The sequence below is a fragment of the Rhipicephalus microplus genome, chromosome 5 (assembly GCF_043290135.1).
Source record: "Rhipicephalus microplus isolate Deutch F79 chromosome 5, USDA_Rmic, whole genome shotgun sequence".
Classification (NCBI taxonomy): Eukaryota; Metazoa; Arthropoda; class Arachnida; order Ixodida; family Ixodidae; genus Rhipicephalus; species Rhipicephalus microplus.
This window is the reverse complement of record NC_134704.1, coordinates 172,979,045-173,005,209: the sequence shown is the minus strand read 5'-3', so window position 1 is coordinate 173,005,209 and position 26,165 is coordinate 172,979,045. Positions and strand designations below refer to the sequence as shown.

The following is a 26,165-nucleotide window of genomic DNA, read 5'->3' as shown; positions in this document are numbered from 1 at the left end:
TGTTGACCAAATAGTTAATGTATCTCGCGTGCTCTGCCTTCAATTCATCGACATTAAAAGACTGATCATAACATCATAAATGTTTCTGAACAAATCTATATTGGCACAACGTTGTGTGTAACACCCATTAGCCAGCCGCTTCATCATTTGCCTCTTTATTTGAGTTTCGGGCAATTGTTCATATTGTGCTGTGCGCTTGACTCTGCAATAAAAACGGTACCTTGTAAATGTTTCAGGGTAAAAACAGAATGTCCCAAAATAACTGCAATTCGGGGGTTTATTGTTGGAGACACGTAAAAATGATAATAACAATATATATATATATATATATATATATATATATATATATATATATATATATATATATATATATATATATATATATATATATATATATATATATATAGTGTCATGACCAAGAAAGACGCTGGCGCTTCGGCGCGCGGGTAGCTAGTAGAGCAAAGAAGAGAAGAACGACGTCAGCATAGAACAGCTTGTCTGAAGAACGGGTGTTGTGTCTGTCTCGCTTATTACAATGGCGCAGTCGACGAAGAAGAAGGCTTACGTCCCGGCTTCGTCATTCAGGACAGCTGCGATAAGCGCCGCTTGAGGACAGCGTCAACGCCTCCTCGGCAGCTGTTCACCTGCCGCCACAGCCACCACCATTCGGGGACGGCGTCAAGGCCTCCTCGGCAGCTGCAGTACAAGTTACCTGTTCCATTTCACAAGGGACGCCGTCCACGCGTCCTTGGCTATGGATTCTGCCATCAGCGCAAGCCGACAATAGAAACCTCTGTGGGAAGCCACCGGTACGTGTCTTCGTGGTTCGTTGGCAGTGCGGGCTTCTCCATCAAGGAACGCCGTTCACGCTTCCTTAGCGTTGGGGTCCCACCCGCCGCTTCAGCCACCCTTCAGACCATCAGTGGACGGTGTCCATGCCTCCTCTGTGGTACCAGGGCATCACCCAATGGACACTATGCTACCACTTCGCGGTCGTAATCCACACCAGCTCCTGTCCCTTGGGAATGCCGCCCACGTTTCCGATGACCTACATTCCCGTTGCGGTTCTGTTTCAACAAACGAGCCGCCACGGAACGCCGTCCAGGCTTCCCTGCTCGTCGACCACACCGGGGTGAGTGCTGCAATTGCTACTTACTCAAAGACTACGATCAATGACTCTTCGGGCTTAATGCCTGACAGCACCGCGGACCTGCGGCGTACCATTGCGCTAATCCGCATCGAGACTAACGAACTGACAGCGTTGATCGCCGAGCGAGCTCCTACAATGTTGCCAGCATTGTGTGACATTAACGCAGCGTTGCTTGTAGCTGTCTCATAAAACCTTGAGGCAAGCACACCGGAGCAACGCCGGCAGCTTCGGTCGTCTCTCATCGAGCTCTCACACCAGCCCGACTGCTTCGCGTCGGTGATCTCTGCGTTGCCACCTGCCACCTCACTATCACATGCCATCTGCGAACTACCGGAATTCCACGGAGTCCGCAACGATGCCGACGGTTGGATGGCAACCGTCAACGCGATAGCAATGCGCGAGGCCTGGACAGAAAATCAGAAATAATATGTGGCCATAGACCCTCTTCGGGAAGGTGCAGTGGCGTGGCACCGGTATGAAGGCTGCAAGCAGCAGTCATGGGCGGAGTGGAGCTGCAAGCTCATAGCTGCTTTTGGTCGCAATCCTTACCACCTCTCCACCACCACCCCGTCCAACCTGGCCGGTATTGAGGAGCAAGCTCCAGAGGCTTTCCACCTCGAGGCTGCAGCTGTGCGCTGCAGCTTACCACACGAAAAGTTAGACACTTTGTCGATACCCGAAGCAAGTTCACTGCGGCCAGAGGCCGCTACTGAAGTTGGACCTCTTGAAGGGCGTTGCTCTAACGAAACAGCCGCAGAGAATCATCTCGACTGTGCTGCATTGCCCTTCACCGACGCAAGCCCATTCGCACACCGAGCTTAAGTGAAGCAATACATCGAAGGTTCCTCGGAGCCCTCCAGCCGCGCGGCAGTAAGCTTCTCCGCCTGTCCTACGAATGACGTCAGACGCAGGTGCGACACGCCACTACTGCTCTCAGTACCCGCGCTGGTACGCGTTGCCATCATGTCAGTGGAAGAGGCTGTTACCAGTCCTCATACAGCTCAGTTAGAGAAGCCATCCCCAATATCACCTTTACTGAGGCAAGTGGAGACACCAGCATCGCCTATGCTTGAACCGCCTATGGTGATGGTGCCGGTAGAGCCAAAGGTACCCAGCGCGTCTTGTGGGATACTCTTTCGGCTACCCTTGTCCGGAGTTCGTCTGCCGCCGATTTTGTGGCCCGTCCGAAGCGCGCTGTCAGGTGCATGTTTAGCTACTTCCCACAGAGAGCCTCTGCATGGCCGAGACCGACCACAACGATGCAGCCAGTCTCGACCTCCCGATAGACTTGAGGAAGACTCTGGCACCCAGTTTCAGCGTAGCCAAGGCCGTCCTCCAAGATGCAGCCAGTATATCGACCGCCAGATCTACCTTTGGCAGATACCGGGACCAAATCGCGGCCGAGAGCGTCGGCCGCACCGGGGCAGCCAGTGCCGGCCACCCGAGTCCACAGCACTTTTTCAAGGGACATCGTGGCGTGCAGAAGAGCGACCAGCTCGAGGTAGCCAGTGCCGTCCACCAGAGACGCTTCCCCCAGACCGTCGCTCCATGTTGCATTGTGGTCCGGGCATACCACCACGATGCAGCCAAGCCCGCCCACCAGAAACTTTGCCGCCAGCTCCGCGCGCGCGCAGTAATGGCCGAGTGTCATGACCTAGAAAGACGCTGGCGCTTCGGCGCGCGGGTATCTAGAGCAAAGAAGAGAAGAACGAAGTCACAATAGAACAGCTTGCCCGACGAACGGGTGTTGTGTCTGTCCCGCTTATTACAATATATATATATATATATATATATATATAAGGGAAAGAAGTGTATACCTAAGGGCTCGTTTTTCCGTGTTTTTAACACAATATTAATGAGATATAACAGACAGTAATGCCAAGAATGTACAGGGGAAGTTATTAAAATCAATGGAATATAAATAAGAAGAAAGAAAAGTGGATGAAAAAACTACCAACTGTGAGCAGGAATCGAACCTACGACCTTCGAATTACGCGTTCGATGTGCGCGTTCGAGCACGCGTAATTCGAAGGTCGTAGGTTCAATTCCTGCTCACAGTTGGTAGTTTTTTCATCCACTTTTCTTTCTTCTTATTTATATTCCATTGATTTTAATAACTTCCCCTGTACATTCCTTGGCATTGCTGTTCGAGCATCGAACGCGTAATTCGAAACCTTTTCGTTTTTCGACGTGTGTCTTCTTTTTATTCATATATATATATATATATATATATATATATATATATATATATATATATATATTGCATCGAACGCGTTACTCGAAGGTCGTAGGTTCGATTCCTGCTCACGGCTGGTTATTTTTTTCACCCACTATCTAACAGACAATAATGCCAAGGAATGTATAGGGGAAGTTATTAGAACAAATGGAATGCAAATAAGAATAAAGAGAAGAATATATATATATATATATATATATATATATATATATATATATATATATATATATATATATATATATATATATATATATATATATATATATACATATATATATATATATATATATATATATATATATATATATATATATATATATATATATATATATATATATATATATATATATAGCTGACTGAACGAGTTTAGCTGATTCGAGGTACTTTAAATATGACCGCGTCACTATACACACAGACAAAAGAAGACTGATTAAAGTGCCCTAACTTAACTTCTCTTAGGAAAGTAATGACATATATGTAATACATGTAGCCACACCTAAACGTTCCGTAACATCCACGATCAGAAAGTACAAGCGATAGAAATAAAAGTGAAAAAAATGGCGGAGCTTGTGCTAAGCACTAAACTGCACAAGCATTGAACCAGCTAACAATTCTGACGACATATCTAGTTACCCATCGGGAACTTTCTTACAGCGCAACACCAGATGGATCCTAACCAACTGGCCCGACTTACCGTCTTACTACAATATCTAGTTACTTCTAGGTTGAAAAATCGAATGGAGAACACAAAAAAGAGCACAGCCTTTTTCATCTCTTCTCGTTTTCCTTCAAATTTCCGCATCAAGTGAATTTTTCTAGTATAAAGCAACTAATCTGCAAAAAAGTATCATTTATAGGTTGTTTAAAGTCGTCAGGTAGATGATGAACATTGTTTATAGGTTGCTTCTAGGTCGTTTTACGGCTTTAGCTGAATGATACCAGGCTGTTTTCACGGCGATTCTCAGGACACAGATGCTCGAGTTGAACCACAGGCGGTCGACCACACGGGCACGTCGTCTTTGATGCAAGCCTTGTATCACCTTGGGGTCTTGGCAGCGGCCATCGCCTTTCTTGTTTTCTAGTATTCTCTCTACGTATTCGGAATCGTCGGCTTGCCACTGTTTTTGGCAGCCACTTGGGCTTAACTATTCATTTTTAGCAAAATGTTTAGTAGAATTTGGCGTACTCCTTTGGCACATTTCTTCGGCTAAGTATTTTCTATCTCTTTTTTTAGTTGACCATCAGTGCGTTGACCAGCGCACTCAATGTTTCTGCTATGTGCCCACTTATGGTGGTGATTGAAATGCTATTGCCATGGGTTTGACAAGAAACAGCAGGCTAATCAGCTTCGATATTAACCCAGCCGGCACGCTTCGCCAAAGCCTGCATTTCCTTGTAGAATATAGTTAACACTTGTGGAATGTGCCGTTTCTTACAAACACTAGCTCCTGATTCGCCAAGGCGAAGGAGCGTTCACTTACACAAGACAGGGGATCACACGCAATGGTTACAGCAATAAATATTGGGTGACTTTTACGCTTCCCAACGAAGATTTGAAGACGATGTCGATGTCCTGTCCGTGTGCGTGGTTCTACCGCTTAGAGTGTACTTTTTTATCATATGATGTTACTCGAGCAGTTCAAATTGTGGATTGCTACAATGTAATCAGTAAAGCTGAAATTGGCTTGTGTCAGTGAAGCTTTTGCATATCGCTGCATTTTGTGCAGTCGATAACATGTTAAACCATGAGGAATGCTCAAACTTTTCAAGCTTGCTATACACCCACTATACATGGTCTTAAGGAAATACGAACAGTAATATGTGTGCCTTCTGTAATGTTAGCCGGCTTTAGCCATAAAGGTATGATAATCACAAATACTGAGTCTTTATCGCAATATACGATTTTACGACGCAATATTACGGTGCTATTGGATGTTGCATCGTAAAGCCTGTACAAAGGGTGTGTGCTTGTATAGATTTAAAGTTACTTTTACTGCGTTTCCAAGCGGGTGAAGTTTGTTTTTACGGCATTTATAAGCAGATGCATGGCTGCTTGGTAGAACGCCTGCTCGCCACGCAGAAGGGCCTGGCTTCAATCCTCTTTTGGGCCCCGAATTTTTCATCATTCAATTTATTTGCATTTTTCTCGATTATTCACTCAAGCACAAGATGATGTTTTTGTCGCTCAGAACCAATCACGTCGACAGCGACACCGTCCGAAAAATTTCCGCCAAACGAGTTCTTTAACGCTGTCGTGTTATTATTGATTGTTGTGCGCCCATCTTTAGATTTAGACAAACCGTTATGCTGCTCTTGTGAAAGTTCGCATCTGCATCTGCTGACATGTGCGTTGAGAAGGAAAAATATCAATCGTTGTCGCTACGTACATTGCGCGCCACTTCTCTCGTCTTCCATTGAGACTACTCTCGCTTTGACCTGAATTCTAAGCTTCGCATGAAAACGAGATCTTGTAAACAGCGCTACTCTGCCCCTGACCCGGTGTTCTCGTGCCCTTGTTCTACACGGCCATATACCGAGTTCTTTTCGGGTGATTTTTTAACGTTTCTACGCATATTTGTGTGTACTTTAGGATTGGGCTGAAAACGTGGCGCGTGACGAAAACTTGGGGTGTGTAAATAAAGTCTTAAAAAAATAAAAAGTCGAGCCTAGTCTTCACGACACCTCTTTGATAAAAGTCAAGGACGTGTTCCACCTCTCTGCGTAAAACACGACTTTAATTGATGTTTGCAAAAACTAGTAATGCAATCACTTCCAACTCTACCTCACGGACGCAACACTACTGCTGTGCTACTAGTCGGATGCAAGATCTTCAAAATAGTTCTACTCGTCAGCGTCACAAATAAGTTGTTATTAAAATAGGAATTGCCCGACCATGCTGGAGGTACGCTTTATTTCACACATGTGGGGTCTTTCGTGCTAAAATGATAAGTTTACGCTCCAGCAGTTTTTCTTTTTTATTTTTGAAACTATATCTGACTACTCAGGAGCGTGGCAAGCTTCGTCGTGCAATCTGTCGCTTAGCGAACCGTGTAGGCCGTAGCTCGCGGCTCTGGGTGAGCATATATTATATATCTGTGTTGCTATCAAAGGGCTTGATCGAATTCTACTTGCGCGTGAAAATGACATAGAGCGATTTAATATTGGTAAAAGTGAAAACCGTTCACGCGCAACAAAGTGTACATTTTGCAGAAAAAAAACAATATGGGCAGCATTGCAGTAAACACCACCAATACAGTATGTATGTTAAATCTTTTATCTTCCTGCTATACTGTTTTCATGTATAGGGCATAGCAAACAAGTTGTGAAACAATGGTTAATCCCCTGTTTTTTCTGCTATACTATTTTCCTTCTTCTTCTTGAAAAACGATGTTGGATGCGACAAGATGCAGCTAGAAACACGTTGCCTGTGTTGAAATATACGTAGGCGTGAAAGATGAAATATTGTTTCAGGGTAACTTTTTCAACAAAAGCTTCTTAGACACTGTTGTACTAAGCCAACAGCTGTCTTTGAACAGTGTTGCCGCACGGTGAGCAGAATCGCAATATAAGTATTTCAACCAGTGTGAATATATGCTGCACTTTTCTGCTTGTTTCGCTGGATAGCTTTTTGTGCCATCTGCTCGTAATGTTGCCCCCAATAACTACCATTGTAGCAGGGTAAAATACAGATGCATGCTGTTGAAGGCGCTTTCTGCAGGAAAGAAATCGGCAGCCCGTTTTTCCATTTTCCATAACATGGACCTTGGCAGTGTTTTATCCGTTTCAGTTTACGCAGTAACGTACTCCTTATCTGTTTCACCGTCTAAGAGTCGTTGCCGCGAGCAAGCGGAGCTCGACCTGAATATCAGCAGCACAGGTGGAATGTGACCACCCGCCGCTTTTCGCACCCGCCGCGGCAGATCTTCTGCTGACGTATTCAAAGCGGCTAATAGCAAAACAAAACTTTTCACACTAAACAAACGCGGTTGAGCATTTAGTATTTTCAACTAGCTTCTCCATTTTTTTTCTTGTATGAGCTCTGGCATTAGTTTTTAATAATCGACGTCTCATTTGTAGACGTGTACGCTATGGTAACAGCAGCCAGGCTGTGTTAGCCGCGTTTCACAGGCTATAAGCAGTTAGCAACTCATATAAGGAAGCGTTCTTTAATAGAGACCGGAAGAAAGTATCATTGAATTTAATCAGAGAGCTTTAAAGAAAAGTAAAAGTCTTAGAACTCTTCTCAAACTTTCACGTTTATAATGAGGCACGTATGTTTCACTAAAACTTCAAAGCATAATGGTAATTGACAGAGCCACTAAGTTCGCTGCAAATGAAAGCCAAAGAGTAAACTCCAATATCTAGCTTGTTTTATTATACTAACAGGTAGGGTAGACTACATTCGCAAAGGAGATGAAGCATGCAAATCGTCGGATATAGTGCAAGACGCATGCAGACTGCTGGAGGTCGTCCAGAAGGTGTTTTCCTTCCATTTGATCTAAGTACACATTTATTACTGCGGTGGTGATAGAGATAGAGACACGGGATCGCCAGCAGTCATGCATATAGCAGCCATCATTTGCTGTCGGACATGCCCTTACGTACCGGACTCCTAGTATGCTACTTAATCTGTTTCTGCAGGTACCTCCACAGTGTATATGACCTGAAGTATTGGTCCTAAAGCTACCCGCACTCGCGTTACTTTGGGAAATCGCTTTGACATACTGTAAAAGAAAAAAAGCAATAATATTGCAATAAGAAAGCAATGCGAATAAAAGCAATAAGAATGGTGATTTTAAGAAACAGCCGCACAGAGGAATAAATAATTCCTGCCTCAACACATATAGCAGTTGACCTCCGTATTTTTCAAAGAATCAATTACACGGAAAAATGTCACCCTTCTTATAAAAGGGCTCATTACATGCGGTGGAGCAACCTTGCGTTTTTTTTTTAAACAAAAGTCTGGGCTTTAGAGAGTCGTCTTTGCTGCGGGTTCTGCTGCAGGCTTTACTGCCTTTTGGTTTTCCTTATAATAAAACTGACGCTTTGAAGACTACAGAGGATGAGGCATCTATTTTCAGCGTAAGCGAAGAGCTTCTCTTTCGCTTGATCCGAAACAGACGAGTGTTTTGAAAGGGAAACATAGCCAAGAGGCACACAGGATGTCCTCGTTTCATAGCGCTTGTCTTCTTCGCGTCAAGTATGAGTCAACTTGCACGGTTACACACATGTGGCTAAGCGAAATTCATCTGTCGTGCTTAAATGACGTTCCTTAACACAAAACCAATGGCACACGAAAGCGACACATAAAAATATTCGCAGGCATTCTTATGAGGGTTTGGGCATGTCGGTACGACATGTTTATTATATTCTGAGTGCATGAATAGAAGAATACAAAAAAACATAGGCTCACACGGAGTAAAATGCACCAAAAAGTTCCAAACAATGGCTATTTATTTTCATTACTCTACTTACAATAAACCTTAATACATAAACTTTCTTTATGGTACAGCGGATGTGCTCCATAAATATTGCCATGTTGCAGCCATTCTTTACAATATTTTAAAAGTAAATAAAAAATCTTCCAGATGTCCCGTTTTGCCCAAACCTGCGGGGCAAAGGGTGAGGTTGCGTGGGGCAGAACAAAACAGTGTGAAAAAAATTATTCCTTGCAGTTTGAACACTGTCAGTCTTCCTTTGTGCTAATGGTGTCTTTTGTGAACTCTTGCATCTCATTAAATTATTCGACAATTGGATGATAGATATGTTCTGACGTAATTTCGTCACCTCTTTTTGTCGTTTTGATGCAGAACTGTTCAGGCATTTCATAGCTTTTGACTTCGTCCACCATGCTTTGTGCAGCAATGTATTTAAAACTGTGCTAAATTCAGATTTTCTAGCGCTTATTTTTTTTCAAATTAGGTATTAGAGAAATGTTGTCCCAACTCCTTCCCAAGACGTGTTTGTGAGCGACTTGACTTGTAGGTTCCTCCATTTTTTCATGCGTGTCTTGACAACATCCTTGCGAACACAGAAAAACCTCGACGCAGCGCGAACAAAGAAAGTCATGTTCTGAACAGCAATCAGTGCCCTTTCGTGTTGATTTTCCCAGGAAGCTCTATATAATATTCTCTTGTATGTCGAAGCCCTTTTAAACAAAGAAGTGTTATATACAAAGAGTGCAAGTTAATGGTTCGAATAATAAGACACTTTGTAAGGCAATTTTATGCATTTTTGTCGCGTTTTCCTTCTTCCACATGCCAAACTAAAAAAAACTCCGATTTGTCCCCGGCACCAATCGAACTGAACTTTTGGGCTTTGTAGCTCGTAGTCTAAAGCGACAAATAAATATTTGCATCACTGCACTGACGCAGGAGCAGCTTCATGAATGAATCCGAAAATTTGGCCAAGCAAAATTTCGACCCTTTTGACGGGTCACGAATACACTGACACGAGCAGCGTAATCTTTTCCGAGTGAACGCTATGTGCAATCATAAATTTTACACATGAATATGTATACAAGAACCCGAACTTATCGCGGGAAAAGAGAAACAAACAAAAGTAGTTCTTGCATTAGCTGTTAAGGCCGGCAAAGTCAAAATGTTGCGGTTTGCCTGTGTCTCATTTTACCTCAAGCTACCCTCTAACACAGACAATACTGAACAATGCGGTTATGTGTCATGCGTGTTTCTTGTTCCTCGTCGGTTTGTACGCTTATAATTTATTGATCTTCACAAGCTGTGGTTTCACATTAGCAAAAGGGAAATGACATAATGATAGAAGATGGACGTAGAGGCATGCAGCTGAATGGTTGTTTCTCTTTTTTTCAACACTGCACTGTAATACGCCAATAGACTGACGAATAAATAACGCAACCGTGTATTTTGGTTCCACGCTTGCATAATTTGAATCCCAAGGGGCTCTGGAAGGGGATTTTTTTTGTGGCATTTGTTCCCCTCCATGGCATTTAGGTTTGGTTTCGCTTTTGTTTAGGTGAAAACTTTTTCTTTTATATTTTAAATACAGAACATTGCAGGGGCTGTTCACAAGCCCACAGGATCATTTATTGCCCAATGTCTAAGATATTTCACTCGACCTGTTCAGCTCAACTAGAAAAAAAATGTGACCAATGGTTCAACTACACTGTTTTTAATTTTAAAGCATTGCTTTCAAGAAATTAGTTTAAATTCGCCTGCCGTATTGACTGAGGCCAACGTTGCCAAAAAAACCTAAAAACATGCTATGCTGTAAGGACTCTGAGCTCCTCGAGTCTTTCTTGATTGCTAGAAAAGTTATGGCGCTTTCTTATTCTGTTCCTCTGTTGTCGTCACGTACTTTTAAAGAAGATATTCTTTGTGGGGACCTTCGACAAAAAATTTTGGTCTGTCTGTCTGTACTTTTGTCTGTTTGTCTGCCCTCAACGATACCTCAAACGGCCGACCACATCCTTAGCGCCCACCAATATTGCTCAAGATCCAGCGTTGATACTAGTGCGATTGTCAAATAAAAAGCAGTCATTGCGCATATCTGAGGTACCATAACAACGCGTTGATGTTTTGTATGTGTGCCTTTATACTAGAGAAGGCACACACAAGTAATTCTAACGATCGTAGCGTTAGACACTCTGCGCAGACAGTGCAACGCGATGCGCAAAAAGGCAAGTGTTACCAACGCTTTGCTAAAATGACACGGTGGTGGCCCCTGTCCATCGCTTTGCGCTCTACACCTTATCACCTCCAAGACAAGCGCACATCTTTCCCCGCGGGCGCGCGCACCTTCCTTCGTTTTTGAAGATAACTGCCAGATGGCGATCATGTCTAACGTGCCTCGATGCGCTCGTTCACCTCCGCTGCATGCTCGAGGCACTCTAATGCAGCGCCTCCAGAATACCATTCACCGATTTTCTTCTGCCGAACATCAAGTAAATGTTTTGTTCACTCTCCCCGGACGCAAGACTATCGTCTTTCGACGACATTTGCAGTGTAACACACAGATGCGGGGCCAATTTTTTTCTCTCGATGTGTTTTCTCGTGAAGTAGGGTGGTGATTCCGCGTTTATTCTGACATATACAGAAATCTACAATTTGGAAGCCGATTACCAATATATCACCCGGTTGGATAGTTGATAGCAGAACGTGTCAAAGGAGTCAATAACTGAATAGTTTTGAAGACGAAAGGTAAGAACAGTGCTAAATGCTTAAAATTATTCATGTTTAGACGCATTAGTATCCGCTCTAGGCCATATAAACTGTCACTAGAAGAAAGCAGCACTGTGTTCCTTCTCTGTCGCCATCTAACGCATTGCGCTGTAAAATATTCTATGAAAAATAAAGCCAGCTCACGAGGAACGCCGTGCGACGTGAGTGAATTATTACGAAAGTGCAGCTGTTTTAGCCAGAGCCTAGCATGAAGACGAAAACTGAATAACCCGTGTAGTAAAACTGATGGCTAGGGGAGTTGGTATGTATCAATATTTAACCTTTTCTTAGCATGCCCAGAACACAGCGACAAGAAAAACACCGACGAGCGCTAACTTTCAACTATTTATTTTTGGAAGGGAGTATACATATTAGTACCCGAGAACATGCATAGCGCATGTGCGACGCAAGTCCCGTGACACGCAAACAGAAAAGATTGTGCTAAACAATATTAGGAAAAATAAGAACTCCTTATTTGTTGGAACCACTAAAGGTTGGCTTTGGCATTTTTCGCTCCCCTAATTACGTGACTTGCGCTCCACATGCGCTATGCTTGTTGTCGACTACTCATTTGTATAGTCCCTTTCAAAAATAAATAGTCGAAAACCCGCGCTCGTCAGTCTCTTTATTGTCTTTTTATTGTGTGTGCGCTGAAAAAAGTTGACACATGAATATTCTTCATTGCATCACCAGAGCACCGTTCTCAGTGCTGCCATCGGTGGCACACAAGACGAACTGCAATGAAAACTTGAAAACAATAGTGCCAAAGAAAATACAGAGGACATAATCTGTAGTATTTTATTTGTATACACGGAAACACAGGGACACAGAGGAAAGAGGAAGTGAGCAAGCTATCAACTGCCACCTGGAGGGGCACAACGCCTGCTCTCTCTATCGGGAGGAGAGAAGAAACAAAGGGGACGAAGAGGGAAGAAAAAAAAAGAAGAGCAGAGAGTGAAGAAAAAATGACGAAGACTTAGACAAGTATAGGCAAAAAATAAAAAATAAAAAAATCTGACTGTAAACGGGTGGCCACGTCCGCAGAGGTCACTTGCGTCAATGACTGCGAAATGAACATCCAATGGCATCTACTACAATGGCGCTTTTGAAGCAAATCGTGGATGCGTGGTGTTTGTACAGTGGAAAAATCCACACGCCATCACCGTGCATCGGGTATTGCTGCGAACGCCTACGTAACCCGAAAGTTTGAGCTCGTCATTTCTTAAATTGGTTTCTTGGAGGGCTATAACATCCGGCAAATTCTTCATTGCAAGGAGCCTAAGAACGAGGTCATCATGGCGCTGTCGTAGAGACCTGACGTTTCATTGCAGAACATGAGGACGGGGCTTCCAATGGGTGTTCATGCTGCTTTTAGTTAAGACTCTCGATAAATAGAATGAGAACCTCCAAAAGCACGGCTAACGCTGTTGGCGTTTGACGACCCGTTGTGAAGGATCTGACGACATTAACAGGCGTCTTAAGCATGGTGACAAGTTGCGCATCATCGTTGGCTGAAGCCGTTTCTGGCGCCCTGTTTACAGTATTTTGTACGGCTGACAGGGCCTCGGTGGAAGCTGGTTCCGACGTTTTCTGAGGCGTGGCCTTTGAGAAGGTTGTGTCCGACGGTTTTCATGGAAGCGCCGGCCACGATGTTGCCGATATGCTGATATAGTGCCTCCCTCCGTCACTTCAATTCTCTCTGACTGTATACTATTCTTCGCACGTGCAGGTGCATCTTCAATTGTGCCGTTTCCACCTACTTGATGGGAACTGTGGCTAGGCAGCGTGTAATGGAAAGAAAAATGGTAGGTGTAACCTTAAGAGACAAGAAGAGAGCAGAGTGGATTATGGAATAAACGGGGGTTAAGGATATTATAGTTGAAATCAAGAAGAGATAATGGGCATGGGCCGGGCATGTAGCGCATAGACAGGATAACCGCTGGTCATTAAGGGTAACTAACTGGATTCCCAGAGAAGGCAAGCGAGTTAGGGGGAGACAGAAGGTTAGGTGGACAGATGAGATTAAGAAGTTTGCGGGTATAAATTGGCAGCAGTAAGCACAGGACCGGGTAAACTGGCGGAACATGGGAGAGGCCTATGTCCTGCAGTTGACGTAGTCAGGATGATGATGATGATGGTGATGGCTAGGCGTCTTTTCTCGTCATGTTATCGTTTTAGCTTTTTTGGGGGGACCTTCCAATCTATCTTTAACTTGGGACAGTCTTTGTCTGTTGACAAGTGTTTGCCATTACAGTTAGGGCATAAGTGGAAGGAAAGCAGCGAGGACGAAAGGATAACTTGCCGCCTGGAGGAAGCGAAGGTGCAACCCTCGAGTCACGCGTCCGCTGCTCTACCAACTGAGGCACAATCCCGTCATTTATTTCACATATGCGCATTTATACCCAGGAGTGATTGACAGTGTCGATAACATCCATGGTGGATAGTGTGGAATACTGTTTTGCTGCCTGCTGTCATGACGTGGCACGTGATTTTATTAATGACCGCCTCGTATACTACACTCTCGAAACCCCAAGGAGGGTATCTCTGGAGTAAAAAGGCCAAGTTACTCTTCAAAGTGTTCTACTCTCGCAAAGCATCAGACCTTTAGAGTGAAATGCATTTTCACTCGGTATGAAATGAGATATTGAAATTGCTTTCTACTCTACCTTTCTTTGAGAGAGTGGAATGCCCTTATAATCTATATGCCCATATACTCTTAGGCATGAAAAGTAAAACGTGATTAATTTCCTGCTCTTGATTGATTTTAGATACGTCAGCACACTGAGAATTTTCAGCACTACTTAATAACCACAAATATATGCAGTAAAACGTACAGCATTTATTTTCAGCATTAGAGACAATTAGCAAAAAAAACAGCGTTTCAGGTACGCCGGTGAATTTCAGCGCACTGAAGGCACTTGGAACTCTTAATGTCGGTGTTTTTAGCTTTGAATGTGTGTATTGAAATGAGCAAATATAATCTTATTCGGTCAGTCACGATTGAAACTCAACCCAAACGGCTATGACATTCTTTTTATATTATTATTCATGCTTTTCGCTACGACTATCGCACACGGGAATTGCTGCCAGAAGCCTAACGTACGGTAGGGCTACAAGGAAGTATTCTGGCTTTAGTCGTAGAACGTAAAAACGAGTGACCGAAAGTATGTCCAGGGGCGGGGGGGGGGGGGGGGGGGGATGGTTCAATGTACACTTTAGAAGCACGATGTTCCGTACGCATAAATTGCTAACAATAGCGAGTGAGTTCAAATGCCGTTCATATCATCGGTTGCGCTAATCTTCAGTTTCTCTACTGTGAAAAACGTGTCGGATAGACGTTCTGATCCCACCAAGCATAAAATGAATACACAAAACATGTGACCAACAGTGTGGCATATTTTGAGAAGCGCGCAGACACTCAAATCTACGCTTAAAAACAATAAAATTCCGAGAGATTCCAAACATTACTAAAGACTTGAAGAATTATGCGCTTATCTAACTCCTTTCAGTGTGGTGTAGTGGTTGCTGTGGCAGGCTCGCTATGTGCACGGCATCTTGAGTTTGAAGTTTTGAGTCTCACTCAATTTTTTTTACCTTTCACTTTCTTTCTCTTTTGTCTTACTGCCCTGTTTAGCCATCCTTATGATCTAGGCGCCAAGAAATCCCACAAAAACAAATAAAAAGCCCAGTCTGTGCTCAAGTTCTTTTTTTTTTGTGAGGTGTACTACTACTCTATTCGGTGGGGTTGTGTTACTCTGCTTTGAAGCAGCGTTACGTTACTCTGTTGAGGGGGAGGGATTTTACCCGTTATCGGGGAACCACCTAACTCTTCCTCAGCAAGAGGTGATTTACTCTGGAAAAGAGAGTCAAATATGGGACAAGAAAGTACTCTCCCAATGAGAGTGCCCAGCACTCATTTAATCTTTAGGGCGTACATGAAAGCCTCAATTCTTCAAGAATGACATTGTCGTTACAAATTTCTTTCCATTTATTTATTAAAATACTGCTAATAACATCCGCTATCATATCCATGGCATCATTGTTTGCTAGTCTTTCTTAATATTGTGTCTAACAATGAAAAACAAAGCCCCTGAAATTCCCCTTCTTTCCTTCACCTCTGTAAGAGCTCTCTGGAACAATGACGCCACTCTGGTCGCCTGTTTATAGCGCTCATCGACTTCGGCTTCACTGATGAATTTGGTTGAACTTCACTGCACCACAACAATTCATAGAGGTCTCTTTTTTATATCTCAAAGCTGCGATGGGTCCCTTTCATTAAGAACTTTATGTCTCGTTTGACATAACATCTCAAGTCGACTAGGTTAGGCTCTAATTAACTAGGTGAACTACTGCCCCAAAGGATGTTTTTAACACTCTCATGGTGCCGGCGCTGCTACCGAAAGAGGAATAGTAAAAGCAGCGAGCAAATATCACATTTTCTGTAATTTTTTTGGATTACGATGAATTTCTGGCAGCAGTCTTTGCGTATTCCTGTATGACTTTTATATTGTGTGTAGGCCTGCATTTTTGTCGCTGCTGCCTATAGTACCCGTATTCTGTGTAGCGAATTCTCGCATTTTCATTTAAAACTAATAATATTTCACTGTCATTCTTGCCCATAATTGGACTCGTTGGCCTCCATGACGGTTAACGGATAGATTTGTTGCCAAGAAAGCCTTCAACACAACAGTGTACGTTGCGTATAAAACTGAATTTAACTATGTTCCGTGTGCCAGCAAATTGTGTATGTATACGTAGAACAGAGAAAATTCTTGCCAGGGGCAAGGTAATTTTGAAATGTTCTGAAAGACCCAAGACCTGCTCTTAAAGCGCAGCACAGTCAAAGCAAAAGCGGGAAAGAGTGGTATATTCAGAATCATAAGTAAAATCTCTTGATGCTACAAATACAAGTACGCTTGCAAGGTATACCCTCTGCAATATACCTTATTCACAATTTTTGTCAAGTTGAGAAGTGCCCCTGCGCATTATTCGTCATCCTGCGGAGAAGAGAGCTAGCCAGCACTGCGCACTTCCATGGTATTAAGCGCACTTCGTTGATGCGGTGTCTAATAACAAAGAAATTTGACTGAGCCCTTTGTAATGGGATACAGGCATTCAACGACCCATTCATTGCACAATTTCGGTTGTCTGACGCTTTGTTACAGCATTCGCATTTCGGTGACTACTGATTCTTCTTTTACTCTTCTACACTCTATGTTACACATGCTAACGCAGCACCTTCCTGACATTACTCCTGTATAGGCTATTCTTGCAGCAGTGTTTTGAGCGCCGGCATGGCTCTGTGGTAGGACATTAGGCTGCCCTAAAGAAGACCCAGATTTAACCTCGTTTCATCCAAGATACTGTTTCTTACACCAGTCCGGAATGTCTCGCAGCGGCGGACAACTACGACAACCACCCCTGTTGTGATCTTGTAACCGCTAGCTTTCCCTGTAAAATAAGTTGAAATATTAAATAGGAAGAAGGTTTCACTTGAAGCCTGATGGAATCGCACGAATTGCCACCCGACAACTACACGTGCTAGACACTAGGGCCGCGCAGTTCCCATGCCACTTCGTGTCGGTGGTCTCCAACGATGACGACAGCGTAGCTCTGACAGACTGCATTAGCCCTACGCCATCTCCTGTCGCCGACAAGAGCTCCCGCCAGTGGTGCCCCGTCCTCGGACTCCTGCAACCGTGTCCTTCTCTCTTGTCTTCTCCTTACTTCCGTCGCTCCCTGTCCCACCGCTTCGCTCTCTCCTTCCTCTCTTTCTATCTCTCTACCTTTTATCCTCTCTTTTTAATCCCCCCTCTACCCCCCTTCTTCGTGAGCTACTGTTGAGGTGTCCTCCCCCTGATAGACAGTTACGGGGCTCACTTTTCTCTTCTTTTCATTCATAATCACTGCCCCCCCCCCTTTCTGGCGGGGCGTGTGCGCGCGTGTGTTCGGCGGTCGGGGTGGTGAGGCCTGAACGCTAGATGGCACGTATGGTGGCTCTGAAGACCTTCAGTTGCGAGTTTTTCTACTGATATATGGTTTCTGAGTTTTGAGGCAACGCTGCATTCCGTCATTGGCCAGAAGGCGAGATCCCCAGAAGCCGCAGACCAATTTTGATTGGTTGAGTTATCATAATATTAGTTCAAATTTAAATTGTGAAGTCTGGTTGAAGATGAATAATCAAATTTTGTTTTTGAGGCTATTTTTGTTAAAGTTAAGATGACAGGGCAAAGCACGCCGAGTTCCAGCATTGGAAACACAGCCTGGCTTCAACCTCATTGCCCTTGCAAATCTTACTGCAGTAAGTTAGCGTGTGAATAAGAACAGCAGAAGAGTTCATGCTATAATTACATGTAAGTAATGCGCACAGAGCAACAATTCTCAAAGAGGCAGTGACGCTTAAGCGAAATGTTCTTGAGTCTTTCAGGGCCTATGAAAATATGTTATTACTATTCTACTGTACTGACCTTGCAGCATGTAGTAATTGCAGCGCAAAATTAGCAGATGACAAAGCCACCGACAGCTGATGCGCTAATAAACTTGCGTAGCTTTTTTATTGATCAAGTGGCATAGTGGCGTAGCCAGGGAATACTGGGCGCGTCCTCCCTTTTCCTAAACCCGATTTTTTTCGCCATGGCATATGAAGGAAAGAAACTGACAATTTAAAAGAGGTGCCCGCCTCACCCCTCGCTCTACAAAAATGACCGTGTCATGTGGTATGGGCAAATGTCCTCCTACCCTTCAATAAAGAAAATTGCTAGCTCTGTACTTGAACATTTAGGTGCGCGTTAAACAACCCCAGCAGCACAAAATTTCTGACGTCCTGTACTCCGCCATCTGGCGTAATCACATCGTAGATTTGAAACCTCAAATACCAGCAACAAATACTTTATTGTCGTGCACTTTCGAAAATCAGCTTCCCTAAAAGGCTTGCACTGACGTCACTGAAACAGCCACGCTGGAGGACCAAGAGGGTAGGACACGAACCTTGCGTTATCTTGTTAGTGTTATCAGGGCAAAGCATGCTTATAACTTCTTCATCCACCCACAGATGCCCCATTAACGTTGCTTTGCATCTAAAAGAGGTTGCGAATGCGGACTGTCAACCAAAGGGGGGCACGGCAGTGGGAAATATAGTAGGAACTAGACCTTATTTGCGTATGCTACGGTATGAAAGCTTGACTTCTCAATAATGCTCACACGCGGGTGTAAGATAGAGAAGATAGCCTAGATATTTTTTTTTATTTGCTCACTGAGAAAGCTGACTAACAGAGGGCTTTTTGGTGCGCTTCCATTGGTACTAGTATGTGAAACCTCGACTACTAGATGCGTTTTCTTGTCCTAGCAGCTTCTTAAAGCTGTGCATTCACCTAAGTTAAGTGCGCATTAACGTGCTAAATGGCGAAAAAATCAAAATTTTCAGTAATTTGGCAATTATTATCCTATAATCTTCGATTAACAAAACTGCCCGGCTGTCCTATGTGTATGCATAGAAGTATCCGCACCTAAATTGAACTCAGAAAAGCACACCAATGTAGGTTTCCCCAAATATGTTTTACAACGCTTTTATGCGTTGGTTTCTTTCTTTTTTTTTTTTGGCTTGCCTACCTACTTATTCTGTGCATGACGTCGCAAGTCTTACTCCGGTAGTGGGATAAGAAATGTATGTAAGGTACGACTCTTTCCCTGTTAAAGCTTTTAGCAACCACGTTATACACGAGGAAGAGATTATTGTTGTGTAAGCGTTACACTATGGTGACTACAAAAACGTGGAGCTCCTTTCTGAAAGATGTGCAAACTCAGCATCAACTTCGGCGCTTATATTGTGCAAACACAATTTCATAAGGGAGCACTAAAGGCGCGCCATGTGCATAAGATTACGCTTTTTTCCCAGCTTCTGTTCGAAGCGCTGTTGAAAACAAGCCCCCATTGGCAGACAACTGCAGAAAGTCTTTCAAACTCCTCAGCACTTTGCATGGGCATCTTGTTTATCGCGGTCCGTTTCCCAGTTGCCGGATTTCTTCGCCAAGTACAACAACCCCTTGCGCAAACTCAACGAAGGCGCCGTTTTGACCTCGACCTGGCTTTGCCTGGAAATGCGAGTGGCTCGTACGCTTTGAGCGCTTTTACCCTTTCCCGTCGAGCAGGCAGGTACACTTTCTCTAAGCAGCTGCGGTAACGCTATTTCCGTTTCTGCCTCTCCCTGTATTATGCGTGTTAGATTTCCACTGCAGCACTAACAAATACAGTTTGAATTTTTTTTCATTTTTATTATTTCATCGTGAAAAGATTTCTCGCTCGTGTATTACCCAAACTTGTTGTTGAACCCTCACTCTATATATATAAGACACTTTTAGGCTGTCTGCCCTCCATTCGTGCTACACTTCAGGATCCTGCGGGTAAGCGATGAACTTTGTCGCAAGTTGTTCTAATAGATAAATTTCACCTGATCAACCAACCTTTGAAATCACTCATTTGGAATAGGTAGCGGCACATCCGAACTTTGAGAAATTTGTATCGTTCACTTTATAAAAGTATTTGCTTGCTGTCTAAGTCCTAAAAAATTTAAAAATAGGTGCATTCATGAACTTTGCAGAGCTCAATGAGAAGACCATTTAACCGAATTTGCATTTAAAAACGCACTTTCAATTTGCGTCGACGTTCGTAATTTTCAGAGTTGTCGGTAAAGTGTCGTATTTATTTCCAGATAATAGTTCATTATAAATATGTAACGCGTCATGCAACAAGTAATCCTATTCGACGCAATTTCAATAAAATTTATACAAACATGTCAGAGCAAAAGTTGCATTGCACATATCCCTGAAATCACTGCCATCTTTTTGTCTTGTATTATTGGTACTGCCGATGTACGGGGGTGCCTAGCACTGTTTTGGCTTGCTCCAATACTCACGAAAATTCTTTATCACCCATTCGCGTTTTGCAGAAGTTAATTACCCTCACTTGTAGTTTAGGAGAGTCACTGAACTTAGCAGTTCGTACCGTTCAGGTGTTGCTGTCACACGTGTACCAATCAAGGAAGCCGCAACTGCAAGCGGTGATCACACTTTGCTTTGGCCATGGTAATATCATAGATCTGCCTCGTTAGCGGCTTCGCCATGTTCTTTTAATGACGTTTCCTCTGTGTACGGTGTGCTGTAACCGAGTGCTTTAAACGACAAAGACACATAAGGGAAACACGACCACAATCAAAGTGCTATTGCAATGCAGTGTGTGTAATATTGATGCAAACATCAGTTCTAAATCAATATCCTATAAAAGTTTACCAAGCTTCAGCGACTTTCTTTCACGCTGTCTAAAGGTATAGTTTGGCCACTAATTTATGCGCGTTCGAAATTGGTATTGCAAAAGTATTAATTGATATATTACGAGACCGAACAATTCCTAGCCAACTGAACGTTCTCACTAATTTACGACTTTACAGCTACACCATCTGAATAAATGATCTAAACAAACGAGATCACTGCAATGCTGCCGTTGGCAGGAATAATATGCTATGTAAATGTCTCCCATGAATGGCAACTTTGAAGCTTCTCTTGAAGACTATTTTCCCAAATATGTTTTCGTAAACGAATGAAAGGATAGAACCTCACTTTTATGTAAGGTCCAAATAATCCTTCCAGTGCACGAAAGAAAAAAAAATGAAAGAAGCGCAGGCAATGGAATCAACAAGAACAACAAGGAATTAAACGGCCAAGAGAGGAAAAAAAAACAACGTGGAGGAACGCGCACTAGTGCTATAATTCTTACACATTACATACTTTGCTACTCGCTTTCGCTGCGTGTTCCAGTATTTTGTGTATCACATGAGTTATTAGCGGTCAACTCTACGCGCTTGTTGCTTTTTGTGTTAAACTCTAGCGTTTTTCTTGGATTGTGCCTAGCCCAATACCTTCCACAAGCAGAACTAAATTTTCGACTGTAGCGTACGTGTGCTGCGTGGGAGGGAAGTGGTTCACACATGTCAGTGAAATGATGATGACTGGTCCGGGCAAGATGCTCAATAAGAACAGCGAAATTTCTACATGTCTACATTTTTTCAAAGCACCTTTAGCCAGCCAGCACTAAAATATCTCTTTGAATTTCTCAGACTGAACTTCTTCGCATCGCCTTTATATCCCAGAGGCAGAACATGTGTGGAATAAACTAGTAAAAATATGCTCCTAGTGTGATTTAACATGAGCATATTTCCTTAAGTTGGAGCAGAAAGTCTTCTTTAGTCTCTCTTGTGCAAAGGGCAGCACGAACCTCCAAAAGATAGTTATCCTTTATCATTAAAAACGTTAATGCATATGACATGTCATCTGGACTCGGTGAAAAGGGTGACAATTGTTTTGTTTTCTTTACTTAGAGTGCAGGAACGAAAATTAAATGCACACTGACCACATAACCCACGTAGTAATAAAAGCTAAGTAGTGGTATTCTGCAGCTGCTTTCGTTTTCGGCAGTCCACCACATAAGTTTGAAGGAAAAAAGTCGCGTTCTTGTAATTATTTTGGTTCTAAAGAACGTTTTCATCAGTAGGAGTGTAAAATATATGACCCTCCTTGCGACTGCCTGCTGTAAAAAGTGCCAAAAACATCACTTTCGTTTCTTGTGAGTCTCGCACCTTTGATGAAAAATATATTGATTGAAAGTCGTTCATTGAGAAGGGCGTGGACGATGACTTCATGTCATGATAGATGGGGCGTTGATAGACAGCAAGGAGACGCGCCTGCAGCGTATAAGTTTGGTTTTCAGTTGTGAATTACAGGTTTTAGCCTTTTTCAGACGGATGTGATAGCGCTTGCAGTCAGCGGCAAATTGTCTTTTTTCGCGATTTTTCTTGTTTCGTTCACTCATTATTTTTTTCTAATTGTGACTGAACTGTCTTTTGCCAAGCGCGTAGTTTTCAGGCACGGACAAGATAAAAAAGAGAACAAAACTAAAAACCTGAAGGTACAATAACAGATAATGCTCTTTAAGAAGCAAAATTTTTGAGTGCGGTTGGGCCGTGTGGGACCCCGCTGAAGCGATCTTGCTGCTCTTGAACAAATAGCAAATTGTGCTTCCATGTTCGTCTTGGGAAGGAGGGAGAGCCGCACTGCAATGAAGGCTCAGCTAGAATGTAGGTGTTTTTTTGGCCATCGCCAAAACCTAGATGGACATCTGTTTATTTGATTTACTATAAAAAATGAAATCAACAGACAACTTTACCGACACAAGCCTCATTATCCTTCAGAATGGTTTGAATATAGTTGCGAAACCGTGGAATACCAAGATAAATTAAATATGTATGCAATTCATTTTTTAAACAATTAAACAATAGGATAAGCTAACTGAACAGCGTGTACATAATGGGAACTAAGGTGTATTTTATTCCATGCTCTAATCCGGTGCTCTAACCTGAACGAAGATATACTTCCGCGTGAACGAAATGGAATCATGTGTGTGAACCAAGATGTCTTTCAGTTATTGATGTGTGTACAAAGTTGTATTATGTGTACGAACGAAGATGTACTTCATTTATCGATGTAACGCCACCTGCTAAAATGCTTTCGGTCGCTGCAGGGTATCTGATGAATAAAGTATAAAAAATTAGAACAAACGTACAAATGACACAAAGAACGAATAGAAAGACAAAAGATGTCAAAATCATGGCATAGGATATTTTGCTCACTATTATTTCATGCAGCAGCACAAGAAAGGTGCATACAAATTTTGTATGCAAACTGTTGCGTGCCATAACTGTTGTTGACATTCTTAGTACGGGGCCATCGCATGCACTCTTAGCGATTTTTGAGTGCAACCTAACTTTCGACAGATTGCGTGAAAGATACGTCTAATACGCTCTTCGAAATGTAATTGAGAATAAATTATTGCTGCATAGTGGCACATGCAACATCGCGCTCTTATCGTGCTATTCGGCGTTATTTTCTCAAGTGAGTATTCACATGGTAAGGAAGGCTTTACAGGGTGTCCCACATAAATTGAGCCAAGAATTTCAACATGAAAGACACTTCAGTGGTGCATTGAACCAAACGCGTACTACTTGAAATAGCCTGTAGGCACTCATGCTATTTTTTATTTCTCCCCATACGAATAAACAATATTCCTTAATTACATAATTTTTATTACGAGCTGGCAAACCGAAATACGAAAATTGAGATGTAAAGCATTTTCATAAACCACCGAATAAGTTGTTTCCTGTATCTAGCACTGTTATTTTTTCAGCGTTGTAAAAAAAGCATATAGTGGCACTATAGCAGTGCACTCGCGGTCCGTCACACGGCTTCTTTACACATATCACGAGGCAGATCTTTTCATTCATATATTTGGTAAAATTTTGGAAACACGCCTCACTGCGACAGATTCAGAATTCTCTGCTATAGTTCATAATCCTGAGCAGAATTCATATTTCGGTAAAGTTTGATACTTCCAACCTACTAAACAGGACTTATTAAGTAGGACAGAAAGGAAAATTTATTGCGTGTCCTTGTTTGCGGAATAGAGAGAGGCGGGGGGGGGGGGGGGCGACTTGGTTCAGTGGTGCCCTATTTTACAAGGCGGCGCAATCTATTATTACCATGACCTTACGTCTCGGTTTATTGGACCACCATTGGACCTTGAGTCTTGGCGGCAACGACGGCCCGTTCAAGAGCCGAGTCGGGGTCCTCCGGGCATGAGCTGAGCAGAATATACTACCGCTGCTAGGGCTGCATGACCTTCAATGTGGACTGGTGCTATGTCTGAAGGTGTATGCGGCTGCGAGACACGCCGAGCTAACCAGGTGAAGGTCAGCGCGAGTCGTCCGGCGTGAACCACTGTGAATATTCAACAACATTATTAGCAACATTGTTGTTGTTGTTGTTGTTTTAACTGTTTTGCTGTGGAGAGGTTGAGGAGCCTATTGCCTCGGCTACTCCATATCGCAGAGTTCTGCAGCGAAAAATAAAAAAATAATACAGAACGGTACCCAAAAACATATTTAAAATAACGGACCTAAGCTGTACTCTTGGCGGAAACCAGTGGTTGATTCGTAAGGCAATGAGCACGTCGTACCAGCACGAGTGAAATTAAAGCGCGAAATCACAAAATCTTGAATAGGCGTGCATAGGGTATTTCCGAATCAATACGGGCTGATCTGTGGCCATGATAGTTTTTTTTATTACAAAAATGCATTTGTTTCATAGATACGGCTGCTTTTATTCATCCCATATTTAGTCTTGAAATATTTGTTTTTTCGTTCATAGTAGTGAGCAATGATTTGGTAATAACGAGCACGCATTATTGCTCTTACCAACGCCTACAGCTGTACGTTAACATTTGTAGCTTGTGACTTATACAAGAAGAATTGGTAGCCATCTTTCAAATTGCACCTTTCCCAGCCGTATTTCCAGTACCCCCCAACGTAACGAATAAATCGTAAAAAATGTATAACAGTGGTTATTAGCGCCAGTTGCTATGGCTACGCGCATGGGTGCCGATTGTCTTGTACGAGGCTTCCGAAAAAGAAATAAGTAGCATATCGAAAAGAGGAAGGAAACTTCCCCTGACTTAGCAACCACATACTCTAAGTAACAGAGAAAAAAATCACAGCCTGTTCTTCTATCGGGCAAAGCCCACAACTACAAGTGAAACTCCCAGATGGATGCAGCACCTGTCACATTGCACGCAGAAAAGGTGGTCGAGTTATATGCACGCTAGAGACACAAGTTGCTGTGGGTCAAACAGAAGCTAGCATTACTGGATGCGTCATCGTCACCATGACATCGGCTGCAAGCATTGCTGCACATTTCCTGCCTATGAAAAATAGCCCTGCACACAGGTCGTTCTATTTCGCGCAAAACTTTGAATGTGAAATACAACTGCGTGAGTCTCTTTGTAGGCCGTTGCTGTGGCCCGTTTCTACATGATCTTGGTCCACTCGATCACTTCGCATTGAATTATATTCATGCTTTCAAAGAGTAGACGACCGTGGCTTGTCTTTGCTTTTGTTAATCGCTGTAATACACACCGCATTGTATGTCTTGCTCTTGATTTTTTGTCATTTCTGCAGGCTAAGCAAAAAGGAGTTAATGGCAAACTGACGAGTTCATTCTAAGCCACAGTGGCCTCATTTTTACGTGGTCGAAATTCAACGAGCGCCTGACTTTTAACTAAATAAAATCATCAGGGAATTGAATGTACCCCATTTATTCATAAGCCTGGTGAACAACTTTCTGGGACTCGATTTCTTCTCTCAGTACCAGACATTTAATGCCAGTTAATAAAAAGCGTAGTTTCATGTTGCATTGACACTTTCTTCGTTCGAAACGCGTTCCCACACCACACTGATATGAGCTCAGAAATCTAAGCCTACTTTTGCGGAACTGACAGTGGTGACCTCTTCGGGTGATAATATTACGACGCAGCTATAGATTAACCCAAACAAGACAGAAGGTGAAGGAAAAATGGAAGCTTGAAGAGAAGACAAATTCCTGAATGTATTCAAGAGTTCTACTTCTCTTCAAGAGCAGATAAAATAGCGAAATAGCCTTAAGGGCTATTTCGCGTTTTTGTCTGTTCTTCAAAGCAGAAAATT

General features: G+C 43.0%; 1 protein-coding gene across 3 annotated transcripts in view; it reads left to right on the top strand.

The window, feature by feature from the left end:
• The window catches only part of LOC119174114 (thiol S-methyltransferase TMT1B), a 49,029-nt gene that overhangs the window by 7,651 nt on the left and 15,213 nt on the right, over positions 1–26,165 (top strand). The window contains exon 1 of one of the 3 annotated variants that reach the window (XM_037424922.2): positions 19,881–19,983. The exons of 1 other annotated variant lie outside the window; for it this stretch is intronic. The gene's annotated coding sequence lies outside the window, so the exon portion shown is untranslated. Of the gene's footprint in view, positions 1–19,880; positions 19,984–20,585; positions 20,665–26,165 lie in introns of those variants that run through there. One more of the 3 variants, XM_037424923.2, reaches the window with a different exon arrangement.